This window comes from Pteropus medius, unplaced genomic scaffold, assembly GCF_902729225.1.
Source record: "Pteropus medius unplaced genomic scaffold, Ma_sr-lr_union100, whole genome shotgun sequence".
Classification (NCBI taxonomy): Eukaryota; Metazoa; Chordata; class Mammalia; order Chiroptera; family Pteropodidae; genus Pteropus; species Pteropus medius.
In genome coordinates this window covers 547058-561801 of record NW_024342539.1, presented here as the reverse complement: position 1 = coordinate 561801, position 14744 = coordinate 547058, and the positions used below count along the sequence as shown (strand labels likewise).

The 14744-nt window shown below is 37.3% G+C and overlaps 1 long non-coding RNA gene across 1 annotated transcript; it reads right to left on the bottom strand.

The window, feature by feature from the left end:
- Window positions 1-3653: 3653 nt before the first annotated feature.
- On the bottom strand, window positions 3654-6437 carry LOC120605457 (uncharacterized). The gene is made up of 2 exons (XR_005653634.1): window positions 5682-6437; window positions 3654-4263 (listed from the first exon to the last, which is right to left on the bottom strand). It is a non-coding gene; the product is annotated as an uncharacterized LOC120605457 (long non-coding RNA).
- Window positions 6438-14744: the final 8307 nt, after the last annotated feature.

Genomic DNA, 14744 nt, shown 5'->3' with positions numbered 1-14744 from the left:
TATGTATATGTGTGTGTGTATATATATATTTATATATATATGTATTTATATATATACATATATATATAAATACATATATATATATATATAAAATGACTTTAGAAAAGTAACTGCATTGAATTATCTCAACAGTCTGAGTTGACTTGAGGAGGTAAAGTCACTGACCAAGGCCATGAGCCAGAAGTGATGACTTAAGTATCCACCTTAAGTGTCCTCACCCCACACCTGTTCCACTCCCACCACTACCTTCCACCTGCACACAGCATGGAGTCCAGAGAGATCTCAATGTCAAGCTTTAGGTAAACGAGAAACATATAAAAAGAAAGATTCCCTCTGAAATAATTTTAGTTTATAATGGATGGGATCCAACCAGATGCCAAGTCCTAGCTCTGTATATCTTTATTTTTGTGGGGTTGAATAACCCATAGGCATCCTGCCAGGTCCTTGTCCTTGAGCTCAATTTGCTTCAGAGGAAATGCCACACATGGAAGAATGGTTTGTGGAGTGCAGGGGAATTACAATTTATATATGCCTGGAGTACAATATAAAGTAACCATTGAAAGATGTGACTTGGGTAAGCCAACCCTCTCACCCTGCCTCACTCTCACTGTGACAGTCCTGGTGAATTGAGAAAGGCAGAAACTATTTTTGAAGCTAATTTTTACAGAGCCCAGACACACTTAGCTATCTGTTTACTTCTGTCACTTGAATGTGACCTACATCTGTACAAGCAAGAGGAAACAACTTGATCTCTACCCTCTTTGACCTCATTATACAAAACAGGCATGAAGAGTGGGGTGTTACCAATAAACAGAATCAACTCCCAATAGTCTCTGTGATCTTAGGCATATCACCTACATGTGCCCAGCAGTTTCTTCCTCTGTAAGTGAGAAGTAAATGAGATCACCCCTCGAGTGTTTTGAGAAATCAGTGATTCTAGGTCAATAAGAGGAGACAGAAGAGTCAAATTTTTAAGTTACAAATAGAACTTTCTCATGTTCTATCCAAAAACAAGAAAATTTATACTTGCTGCATTTCTCTTGTTCAGTTGTTGTGAAAGAAGTAAGCAGTTATAGAAGACCTACTGTGTACAGGTACTAATCAGACCTATTTGAATCTCAGCATTCCATTTACAATTACCAAAACCATTAAGTCTCCAATTTCTTATCTCTAGTGTGTACATGATGATTGTCCACCTCACAGAGATGTCAAGTTCTAATGAGCTAATTGTATACAAAAGCCTCAGCCCAATTTCATGCTAGAATTGAAGGATCAGTTATATTCACTTTTTCTGATTAAATAAGTCATCTTCATTCTCCATATCAGCAAAGAAATTTTAAGTAGGAAGCACTAAGGAAAATACACAAGTCAGATTAGTAGAATACATCAAACAAAACACTTGGCATTAATAAAACACACACACGCACACACAAACCCGCTAAAACAAAACACTTTTATTTTTTAAAGATTTTTTTATTAAAATATAGCTAACATACAATATTGCACCAGGTTCGGGTGTACATCATAATTATTCAACATTTATATTCCTAAAGAAGTGATCGCTATAAGTTTAGAAACCATCTAACACCACACAATACTATCACAATATTATTAAATATATTACCTGTGCTGTAAACTACATCCCTGTGACATTTGTTTTATACTTGAAAATTTGAAACTCTTATTTCTCTTTACCTCTATCTTTCTGATTTGTCAATTATAATTGACATTCAATATTATTTTATTTAGTTTCAGGTGTACAGCATACTGGTTAGACATTTATATAATTTTCAAAGTGATCCCCTAACTAGTCTAGTACCAACCTAACACTATGCATAGTGTAATTGCAATATTATTGACTATATTCCCTATGCTATACTTCAAATTCCATGACTATTTTGTAACTATCCATTTGGATTTCTTAATCCCTTCACCTTTATCACTCTCCCACCCAAAATCCCTCCCATCTGAGAATCAATATTTTGTTTCTGTATCTATGAGTGTGTTTTTGTTTAGCTTGTTTATTTTGTTCTTTACATTCTTTTGTTCTTTATGTAAGTGAGATCATATGGTATTTGTTTTTCTCTGTCTGGCTTATTTTTTCCCCTCAACTTTATTGAAATATAATAGACAATTAGTCACTCATGTTTACATTGCACAATTCAATGAGTTTTTTACAATTATAGTTGGTATACAATAATATATTAGTTTCAGTTTTATGGCATAGTGATTAGAGCTCAAGTGATCACCCCACTAAATCTAGTACCCCTCTTCCCCTTTACATATTGATTACAACATTGTTGACTATTTTCCTTATGCTATACTTTATATCTCCATGACTATTTTGTAACTATCCATTTGTACTTCTTAATCCCTTTGCCCTTTTTCACTGTTCCCCACAAGCCCCTCCCCTGTCTAGTAGCCCTCAAAATAGTCTCTGTATCTGTGGTTTGTTTCCATTTTTGTCATTATTGTTGTTTATTTTGTTCTTTATTTTCCACATGTACGTGAAATCATGTGGTATTTGTCTTTCTCTAGCTGACTTACTTCATTCAGCGCATTTCCCTCCAGGACCATCAGGCAACATCTTTTTCTATTTTCTTCTTTTTAGTCTCTGTGTCTTTTAATCTAAAGTGAGTCTATTGTAGGCATCATATGTAGGGGCCTTGTTTTCTTATGTATTCAACCATCCTATCCTTTAGTAGGAGGACTTAATTCTTTTTCATTTGAGGTACTCATTGATAGACATGTAGTTATTACCATTTTTTATTCATTATTTTGAGACATGTTCTTTCTTCTTAAAAAAAGTCCCTCCAACATTTCCTGTAATAGTAGCTTGGTGGTGGTGAATTCCTTTAGCTTATTTTTGTCTAAGAAAATCTTTTTCTATCCTTCGACTAAATGATAGCTTTGCCGGATAGGTATTCTTGGTTGTACACCCTGAGTTTTCATCACTTTGAATATTTTGTGCCAAGTCCTTCTGTCTTGCAAAGTTTCTTTTGAGAAATCAGCTGCCAGTCTTATGATGTGGCTTGGGTGGGGTCGCAATTTGGGGAGGCAGAATTTCAGGGAATCTTGTTATCCAGTTTATGATGTCTTAGGTACGGCAGCATCTGCTCCGTACACTTGGAGGGTGAGGGCTCAACAGAGGAACAATGGATGCTGCCAGCACTTCTGCCCAGGAGAAAGCTTCACCTCTGGTCCTTGCTCCAACAACTCAGTGTTCCCCTGTAAGTCCCTGGTACTCCTACTCCCCATATTCCCAGCAGCCAACTCAACACTGGTGCTCAGAGTGAGCGAGTCTGTTGCCATGAAAATCTGGTTGCTGACATGGCCTCTTTAAGAGGAGTCTGCAGCTGCTGGCTGGCACTGCCATAGCCTCTGTCCCACTTAGCCACTTAGGACCAGGCAGCATCATGTCTTTGCCCCCTTCTAGCTCCTACTATTGCAGGGTGATTTTTTATTTCTCTCTTTAGTTGTAAGACTTCTGTTCATCTAGATCCCAGGCAACTCTGCTTTCTGTTTACTCTGTGTTTCCATCACAACTTCAATGTGGTCACAAGAGCAAATGGACAAAGCCACTATTATCTACTCCATTGCCTGGTCTCTCACAAAGCACTTATATAGGCATTGAAAAAGACATTATTTTTTTAAAGATCCCCAAATTTGGTGATCCACAAAAGGAAATGTGTAAAATTGTATAATGAAAAAGGAAATAAAAAACATGGTGTACACGGGGGGTTGAAGGTACACAAGCAGGTCAAAAGCCTTTCGTTTGAGTTTGGTTTACCAGACAGCCTTAAACTTTTACCATGTGCCTTCTGTTTTCAACTGAAAAAGCATTTACTAGAAATCTACCAAATGTCCTCAAGTTTATATGAAATTTTCACACGGCTGTTTCAACAATAAGCGATGCTGTGACAATCTTTTGATAAAAACATATCGAGACACCATTGGAACACAGCAAAGAGAGTGGGTTTGGGCATTGACAACAAAAAAGGACAACAGACAAGCCTCTGGCCTCCAATGCTTACAATCCGGTTGGCTGGTGTTCCCAACCCCTAGGCTGTGGTCTGGTACCGATCTATGGACTGCTAGGAACTGGCACATCAGGATGTGAGTGGCAGGTGAGCAAGAGAAGTTTCATCTGTATTTGCAGCCACTTCCCAGGGCTAGCATCGCCACCTCAAATCCATCTCAGATTATCAAGCATTAGATTCTCATAGGAACACCGGTCCCTGGTGCCAAAAAGGTTGAGGACCGCTGAGTTAGAGAGACAAGATAAAAGGATTAGAAAAAATTTGTCAACTTAAATGCCGGTTATAACTAAAGAGGTCCAAACTCTCTCTAAGTACATATTTACCCCTCTTTTCTCTTATTCTTTACTTTTTATTGCCAATATATTTGTGCATACAATTTTGTGTTGATTAAAAAGGCTATTTCATGCATGAGTTATTGGATAAGAAGAAAATATAATTTTGTTTACACAAAGTACTATCGAACCCATATTTCCTAGACTTGGGGAAACATTCTTTTTAGTTAGCAAATGTTTATTGAGAACTCACTATGAGTGTTCTGCCTTGCTATTTTAGACCTTCTATTAAAAATAAAGTTGGATCAGGACACAATTAACCTATAATGTGGAGGTGGCAAGTCTCGCCATTGAAGAGACTGCTGTGTGCTGATTATAGGCATGAGCTCTGGAGTGAGGCTGTTTGGATGTAAACCTGATGCTCCCACTCACTAATTCTATGAATTTGAGCAATCATTTAACTTTCCTGGGCTTCATTTTCATCTTCAGTAAAATAAAAATAATGGAAATTGCTTTATAAAATCATGGTGAAGATTAAATAAAGCAATGTATTTAAAGCTTTTAGTAGTGCCTTGAACATAACACGCATTCAATAAATGTATAAATAATATCATAATCATAGCATAATACTATTATAATTCCCATATTCTGTTTTTCTTTTATTCACACACAACACACACATAAAACACTGATAATTTTTGTACTATTGCAGAACCAGTGGAACTGTGGTTGCGTAGAATATCCCCTCCACTTGCCCTCCATCTTCGAAGACCCCTTCAAAACCAGGTCAAGCGGCTTCTCTGTGTGTCCCTATGGCACCATATACCTAATCTTGCCATATGAGTTCTGGAATGTGTTATGGAATGTGATTTTCTATCTGTTACTCTCTGTCTCACTCACTACCATCACACACACACACACACACACACACACACACACACACACCAAGAGCAGCAATTTCTTAAAGGAAAGGACTACATCTTGTTTTCTGTTATCTCCAAGAGCTCTCAGGTGCCTGACATAATACTGAATTCATATGTATTAAATAGAAGGAAGGAAGGAAGGAAGGAAGGAAGGAAGGAAGGAAGGAAGGAAAGGAAGGAAGGAAGGAAGGAAGGAAGGGAGAGAGGGAGGAAGGAAGGAAGGAAGGAAGGAAGAAGGGAGAGAAAGAGGGATAAAGGGAAGGAGGGTTAGAGAGAGGGACAGGGGAAGAAAGAAGGAGAAAGAAGGCAGAAAAAGAGGTACAGGTGCTCTGGTTCTGGTGGCATGACATTTGTTTGAGTCTGCACACCCTCTTTCCTCTCCCTCCTCCATCCCTTCTGACCTATAAAGTGGAGGGAAGTTTGAGCAATGAGAATGTTTTACTTACCCCAAATCACCACTGAAGAAATCCACTGCATTACTGAGCACTGGTAATGGATTGGCCCCATTTCAGAATATAGTGTTTTGCTGCCCCTGCCAAGCAGGCTTATCCACGTGGAGCTTAGATGGTGCCTTTGCCCACACCTGTCTGGCTCAGAGAGCTTGCTGGGCTGTCAAGGGGAGAGCTGGGCAATGAGAAAGGCTGATGGGCTTTGAAGAAAAAGAGAACCGGGCACACAGGTCTCATTTATAATCCTTTCCAGCTGCTCCTCTGCTGGGAGAAACTGGCATTCTGTTTTGTTGGCCCCTTTTCCATCAAGACAGCTGTGAAACCCTACTCAGTGAAGTAATCGCAATAACAACCACCACTTTGCATGTTGATGCCTTTCTTCCAAGGAACTCAAAGTTCTTTGGAGACATAACCTCATTAATCCGTCTTGCATGAAGTGGTGGCTGATGGGGAGGGGTAAGGATCCTTACTCATATTTCCAGGGCTGGGGACTAAGGAGGGGAGAGTAAAAAGGGAAGAGAAAGTGGTTTCAGAGTTATGAAAGATAAGGGATGGTATCTTTTCCCCTCTGACCCCACTCTAGCACAAAGATAACACTTCATAGAACAAAAATCAGTTAAATGTGTGAGCAAAAAGACACACACTGTACACTCATAATCTCTCTAAAGGAAGATAATTCTAGGTAGGAAGTTAGGAAATCTGATTTCTTGCCCTGATATTGACACTAAATAGCTGTGTGACCATGAGCCGGCCCTGCCCTCTGAGCAGTAGTTTCATATTCTAGTATGTGACTCATGGTAATGTTGAAAGAGCACAGAACCAGTCAGGATATTGACGTCTGCCTCTACAACAGTCTGATTTTAGGTGTATTACTTCAGCTTCTGAGTCTCAATTTTCTTATCAGTGAAATAAATCAGACTGAATTATCTCTAAGTTCTTTCCAATTCCAATAAAAGCAATGATTCTAGAACTGGTGGGCTGGAAAACATCAGACCTGATTGGGGCTTAGACTTTAGAAAAACCAATAACTCTCTGTATCAGTTTTCTATTATTGTCATCCCCAAACTCAGTAACTCCTATAAAACAATAATTTATGATTTTTCGCCACTTTGTGACTTGTTCTGTGACTTTATCTGGCTTTACTCAGTTGACTGAATTCAGCTTGAGGGTTGGCTAGACTTAGCTGGTACATCTGCAGTATCTGAGCTCCCCTTGCCTTGTGGTCCTTTCGTCCTCAAGGAGATTGCACCAGGTTTTCTCACAGAGTGGTGGCAGTGCCGTAAGAGGGCCAGCCTCAGTGCTCAGCTTTTCACATAACTTTTATGTCATTCATTGCTATCTTAAGGGCCAAAGGAAGTCACATGACCTGGAATCAATGAAGGAGAGGACTACATAAGGATATTGTTATGGGCTGAATTGTGTCCCCCAAAAAGATAAGTTGAAGTCTCAACACCCAGTACCACAGAATGTGGCTTTACTTGGAAACAGAATTTTTGCAAGTATAATCAAATCAAGATGAAGTTGTACTGAAGAAGGGTGTGCCCCTAAACCAATATAACAGGTGTCCTTATAAGAAGAGGAAAAATCACATAGACACAGAAGGAAGACAGCTATGTGAAGACAGAGACAGAGACTGGAGTGGTGCCGCCACAAGCCAAAGAACACCTGGGGCTACCAGAAGCTGGAAGAGGAAAAGGATCCTCCCCTAGAACCTTCAGAAGGAGCATGTCCCTGATAAAACTTTCATTGCAGACTTCTGGCCTCCAGAACTGCCAGAATTGTGAGAGAATAAATTTCTGCTTTAAGCCACCCAGTTTCGGTACTTTGTTGCGGCAGCCCTAGGAAATTAACACAGTCGTGAACACAGAGATGTGATTCTCTGGTGGCTGTTAGTGTGACAATCTACCACACCATATATTTTTTAATGGGGATAATTACACAAATACTATGCAATTATTGTTCAAAATATAAGAAAATACAGATGTGGTAAATGTAATAATGACCTGAATTTTTTACTCTTCTCTAAATCCATGCCTTTTGACATTTGACTTTATCTGACCATCACACTCAACTAAGAAGTAAGATATATTTTCCTTTCTTCTCACTTTGTTATGATTATGTGACTTGCTTTAGCCAATAGAAAAAGAAAGAAATGCCATTGTGCAGTTTCTTAAGAAGATTTTATATTTCTGCAACCCCATTGTCTACTGTCACTACTCTTTGTGGCCTAACTGCCTTGCCCAGGATGCTGTCTCCTAATACTCCCAGATATGCCCTTCCTTAGGTTTGAACAAGCTCTACTTCTAACACACTCAGGGTTTCAGAACTGGTGAGAACGCCTCCCTCTCTACAGGGTTCCAAGCTGTACATAGGCTGGTCAAGGCCTTCTCTCCTATTTTCTCCATCTTCTTCCCCAAGCACAAGTGTTCCTAACACTTCTTTCTGATGCCTTCCACTCCTGTGCTAAGCATGAATACCAATGTAATTGGTATTCAGTTTTTTATTTTGATTACACAAATATAAGTGTCTTTATTACTGAGATGTGATCACATCATGCAATCTGCTGATTTTTATTTAACATATGATCAATATTCTTACATTACTGTAAATACAGATTTATCTTCATTTTTAATAGCTACATATTTCCATATGCATATGAAATCTTATTCTATTTTAAAAACTTCCTATTATTGAACATTCTGTTTGTTTCCACTTTTACTCATAAATAATGCTATGATAACCACTTCTTCATTAATCTTAATGTACTTGTTCAGTTATTTTCTTCAGATAAATTCATAGGGATAGAATTGCATACATAAAATTTTTTTAAGGCTTTTGGTATATATTTATAAACTATCTTCCAGAAACACTAAGTTAATTTATACCACTAATGAATAAGAGTGCTATTTTTTTTAATTCTGATGTAACCACCATGATTCTTTACAACCTTTGCCAAGTGATAGAAGAAAAGTTCATGTTTCATAGTGTATTCTTCAGACCTCTTTTAAACAATTGAGTTGCTTAAAAATGCATTTCTTAAATTGAATGGAACAGGGACAGCAAGAATAAAAGATACAGATGAAATCAGAAATTAGCTCACAGAAAGAAACCAAGAGCAAGGAAGAAATGGATGTGTGATGTTGGGGCACTGTTGGTGATGGTAGTGCCTCAGGGATTTTTATTTGGCACTTTAATTTAAAATAGCTCAGATACGAGTGAATTCAAACACTGTAAGTCAACAGGCTCAGAGAGATGGAAATATGGGACAGAAATGCCAAATGAGATCTGATCTGAGAAATAATAAAAATAATACATCAGGGAAGAAAATTTTCCCAACAACATGATATTAAATAAGAGAGAAATACAGTACTCAAAAAACTATACCAAGAGTAGCCAAATTAGATATAGGCTTACAGAGGGAAGAGGAACAAGATCAGCTGAGGTTAATGATTTACACATGGGGTGGTTTCTGCCATATTGGTCTGAAACCCATCTGGTTGGTCTGTATGCTGCAAACTGTGGACAGTTCCATTTAGTTTAACACCTCCGTGTTATCTACAATGGGTGGTGGTTCAAAGAAAGAAAAGAGATTACTCTATCCAAGATGTCAGCATGAATTAAAAGAATAACATTTATCTGTCACTTTTGTTCACTGCTGATAAGACTAAATTGGTTTAATCTCTCTCTAGAAGTTACTATATATATATATATGTATGTATATATGTATGTACTATACATATAGTAACTTCTAGAGAGAGATTTTACATATAGAGATATAGATATAGATATAGATATAGATATAGATATAGATATAGATATAGATATAGATATAGATATAGATATAGATATAGATAGATAGATAGATATCAAAGACAGTACCCATAATCCTACCTCTAGGAATTCATTCTAATGAAATAATTTAGCATACACTCAATCATTTAACTACAAAAATGTTCTCGAAACACTGTTTATAAATAAATTATGTTAAAATCCATGTATTGAAACCATTTAAAATGATGGTACTATAGAACTATATTTCCTGATATGGTTGGATGATCATAATATATTATATTTTAAAAAACAGACTATAGAGTACTATTCAATATTGTATGTGAATGTGTGAACAGTCTATGGAAGTTCCAGTAATAACTACCAATAATGCCTAGCTCTTTAATTCTCTTTTTAATAGCTCTTTAATTCTCGATCTCTCTTTTTTTTTTTTTTTTTGGCTGAGGCAACCCTTGGTTGACCTCACAGATTGCAAGGACCTTGTCAGTTTACAATCCATTATTTTTTAATTTTTTATGCCTACAGCACCTGGTCTTCCTATCCAGTACTAACCAGGCCCGACTCTACTTAGCTTCCAAGATGAGATGGGGTTGAACTTGTTCAGGGTAGTATGGCCGTAGACTAATTCTATTTTTATGCTTACTTAAAGGAGTCCTACTATAAGGTTGTTTGGAATTGTAGATTTTAATTAAGCTTTTACTTTTGCTTACTCAGTGTCTTCTTCAGAGTGCACTAACCTGGGGCATTGGGAATCTGATGGATGGGGATTGAAATTATAGCTATACTTGAAACCAGGATCATGATTTTCTTCTTCAGTTCATGTTTCTGAGATTGACCCAATGAACTTGATATTTGGAATGAATTCTTTCTCAGGTATCCCATAGATATTCTTTAATATTTGTCTCCTGATTGGGGGAACAGCACTGCAAACACACACATAGTTTGCTAGATATAGCTATATGTGTCTGGACCCCAAATTTGAATGTATCCTGAATTCCACTCTCATAAAGCTCTTCAGTCTTCATGTGATCCATGTGGAAGGAAACAGGTATTTGGAAAGAGCAAAAGGTGAATAGGAGTGACACCCAAGAGCATATACAAAATATACCTAAATCTTAGTTCTGGCTTACACAAGATATATTATCATGTGTATTTGCATATATAACTGTGAAATATGTAAATATGAAGTCCTGAAAGATATACATCAAAGTATCAACAGTCTGGTGATGAGATTATGGGTAATTTTTATTGTCTTTTTTGATCTTAATATATGTATTCTAATTCTTCTGCAATGATCATGTGTTTCTGTGAACCATAAAAGAACAGAAATAATTTTTTAAAGGTTCCCTTAAAAAGAATATGATTTTGGACAACCACTCAGAAAAGTCTATTGGCTTTAACGCCAATTACTCTATTGTGAAAGCTATCACATTGGTTCTTGATTATAGAACCATCAACTCAAGTGCTTTTGCATTTATAGTAATTTTTAGGCTTTTTTTCTGATCCAACCTATTATTTCACAGCAAGCCAACAGATGCCCATTGTGGGGACAGCGGGACTGATCATTATGATGGGTAATGTGGAGAGAATACGTAAGTATTTAGGTTTGAAAATAAAAGAGAAAGTTTTCCAGGGAAGCTTAATGAAGTATTTTGGAAAGCAATAGAATGTTATTGTAGGGTTACAAGGGGGGCTTTACGAGCTGGAAGGTTTGCAGTGTGAAGGAAGTGGCCAAATTTATGGTCAAGACACTGGCTTAAAGTCTAAGATGGAACGTAATACAGTTGCAAGCAGAGAACAAATATATACTCTAGTAAAAAATGGGAGGTGGGGTCAAAGAGATAAGACCAAATTCCAAATTACAGTAGAAAGAAGAGGAGGAGAAACTTGACAGCAACCATGGGTTGACTTCTTCAAGTTCTGTTTAATTTTTCCCCAACATTATAGTCCCTCCTACTTTATGTGGTGCACAGGGGGTTGCCCCACCCTTTATATCCACCCAGCCTTGATCTCAGGAGTAACCACCATGTTCACAGAGGCATCCAGCCACTATTTGGTCCAGTCTCAATCCTATTAGTCTCCTCAGAGACAGAGTATGCCAAAGTTCTTTTGCAAGCATGTAGAGAGAGTCTGAGTCACCCTCTTGCTTAAGAGGATATTCTATGCATTTTCAGACATATGACTAACTGGGCAAAAGTTTTAAAAATATAATTCAGAATAACACAGTGTTTAGCAGAAGAGTTGTTCTTTGCTTTTCATGTTGTTGGGGTGGGGATGGTGGATTGGGAGGGGGAATAGGATTGGCCTGAAATATGGAACACCATAAAGAGACAGATAGACAGAATCAAAGTCCCTGAATGGCATTTAATTCCATGTTGCTGTTTTTCCTGGTCTGGTTTCAGAAATCCTCTGACAGACTATTTGCTATTTAGTCATTCTACTATACTCATTTTACTGACAATCATTAGGCATTGACTAATTTCACACTCAAATTAATAAAAAAGACCAAAGTAGACTACATTGTCAAATATTTAATTTTTTTAAATGTTTAATTTGATGAGATTTTTTGAACATTTTCAAAATAACACATAAGTAGTAAAAGCAGCAAACATACAAGGTTTGAAGGCATTTAAGTATGTTCAGGTTTTAGCCAAAACAGCTTGCAATAACTAGATTTAAAAAAAAAAAAAAGGCTAATTGGAAGCTTTCACATTAGGTTCTGAAACACATATTTTTGGTCCCCTTGTGCCTTGTTTCCAAGATGGTAGCACCTGGAAAAACATGCAGCTTGATTTTCGTAATAGATATGAGCTCAGATAGTAAGGACTGCATTACACCAGTTCCTTTGAAACGGATTGCAGTTATTGCTGGAGTCCAAGCAGCCGAATTGCATGCTTGGAAATGGGAGTTATATTCATCTGTTTGTGAAAATCACCAGGCATAGACTCTTTCTACCCAACACAATGTAGGAACTCGTAGCTTCCTGTTACCAGCAAGAATTGAAGCCAAAACTCAGCGAGAGCAATGCCAGACTATTGCTGCTGTTTTCCTTAGGCCTTTATTTTGAATGCTGGACCTTATGTTACTATACATTCTTTCCTAAGGGATAAACTTCAGCCAGACCAACAGTGTCCTCTGTGAGGCAGTGGCAATTTCCGCCATGTCCCTGACCAAAAAAATTGTCCAGTGCATGCTCACTTTTCATCATGACTTGATTAATTACCCCAGGAAACTTCGTTTTCTTCTGCTTGTTAAAATGAGAGCAGTTAGAGAAGCCTTTGACCCTGTTTTCTCTACCCCTTCTAGTTTACAGTGAGCTGTGAAATGTGATAAGTTAATTCTTAAATATATGCTTTTATGCCAAGAATAAGTATCTCCTATTTGACTTGCAGCTCCCCCACAGGAACTTGGTATTGTTTATTTAAGAATTTGACATCCAACGTTTTTGTCAGATGAAACTGAGAAGAAATGTCATCCAGATGACTCAACTGCCCTATCAATAGAGAGTTCAGAACTTGTCCTTTATCTTAATATCTGTGGCAATAACTAGACCCTTTTGCTCCATGTGGAAGGTACAGTTTTCATTCCCAGTTTGAACTAAAAGTGCAACAGACCTAGAGACATGGTCAGGGTCCATTATAACAAAATACACATGCACACAAAGGATGTCATTTGGAAGTCAAGTACTAAATTGAAACATGATACATTTTGGGGTACATTGTGGGCTAAATGGAAGCCATCTTAAATTAACCCAAAAGTATAAGGTTTTTTTTATTAATTTACTTTCTATTCCATATTATAGGGGTAGTTTGTGTGTACTATAAAAAATATAAGAAATAAAAAAATTTATGAAGATAAAAATTAAAATATTTTAAGCCCATCTACAGAGATAACCACTTCTAAAATTCTAGTATATTTCTTTCCAGTCTACTTTTATACAATTACATAAATATATAATTTACAAAAAAACTAAATCCTGTTTTTTAATGTTTTTTTACTTGACTTTTCATGAGCACTTTCCCATGTCATTAAACATGTGTCAGAAACATAATTTTTCATGACTGCAAAGATTTCTAACACAGGAACTCTTTCCTAAGGCATCCAGTGTTGCCTGAATTCTTGCTGAAGTGCAGTGACCCAACAGCATCATGTAGTTGACAGGACCCCTCAGTTGCAAGAGATACAAACACAAATACCATGTCAATTCATTGGCTTCTATAACTAAGAACTCCCTTTAGGCACTTTTGTCTCTAGAGCATCAGCTATTGCTTTCAGGTCTCAATTTCTTTCTCTCCCTCTCTCTCTCTCTCCCTCTTCCTCTTTCCCTCCTCCCTGCTCTACCTCTAATGTTCCTTCCTCTCTCCCTCCCGTCAACTCTTTCTCCCTTCCTCCCTCCCTCTAACCATTTTCCTTCTCTCTATCCCCTCCCCTTTTTAACTCTACTTGCTTCTTCTAGGCTTCTACCTAAGCAGGCAAGCAAGCTTTTTCTAGATAGAAGCAAGATACCACTAACATCTCTAAGCTTATAGCTGCTCAGACTAAGATCAGAAAGAGAAAGTACCTTTTTTAATGGTCCCACAAGGTCCATGGAGACCTCTAATTGGCCTCAAAGGGGTCACATGCTTATTTCTAAATTGAGCTGTAGCCTGGAGGATGGCATGCTCTCATTGGTTAACTCTAGACCACATTAGAGTCTTGTACAAAAGGTCAGCTCCATGGCATGGGATCCCTGGTGGGAATGTTAGAAGAGCTTACATCCTCTCTCCACTGCTCTTCTCTCCTTTTTTTAAAATTTATTCTTCATAAGCATCAGCACTAGTCCAGCAGTGCAATTCAAATCTTGCCTCTCATATGCTATATTCAGGTAAACAAATAGTATACTTGTGAAAAGTGCATTAAAACCAGAAAAAAATATTTTCCTTGACCTCAGAAGAAAAATTATTTCCAGTCATTTTATAAAAAAATCATTTATCTTTGCATTTTCAAAACTTGGGACTATCATTAAGATTATTAATCAATCTAATAGATTTCAAATGAATATAGCTTGATTCTAGGATGTTGAATGGAAGGTAATGAGACAATAACTTTGAAAGAGAGTCGACATCTAGAATTATAGTCATACTTCATTAGTGCTGCTACCATCACTGCTTATTCACTAGAAGAACAGTGCTATTCTTCTTAGAAAGAGAAGTTAATATGTAATTTTCCCATGGCTTTTCAATCAGAACAAGAGAGAGTACACATCATAGGTTCTTAGCTAATGAGGTACCT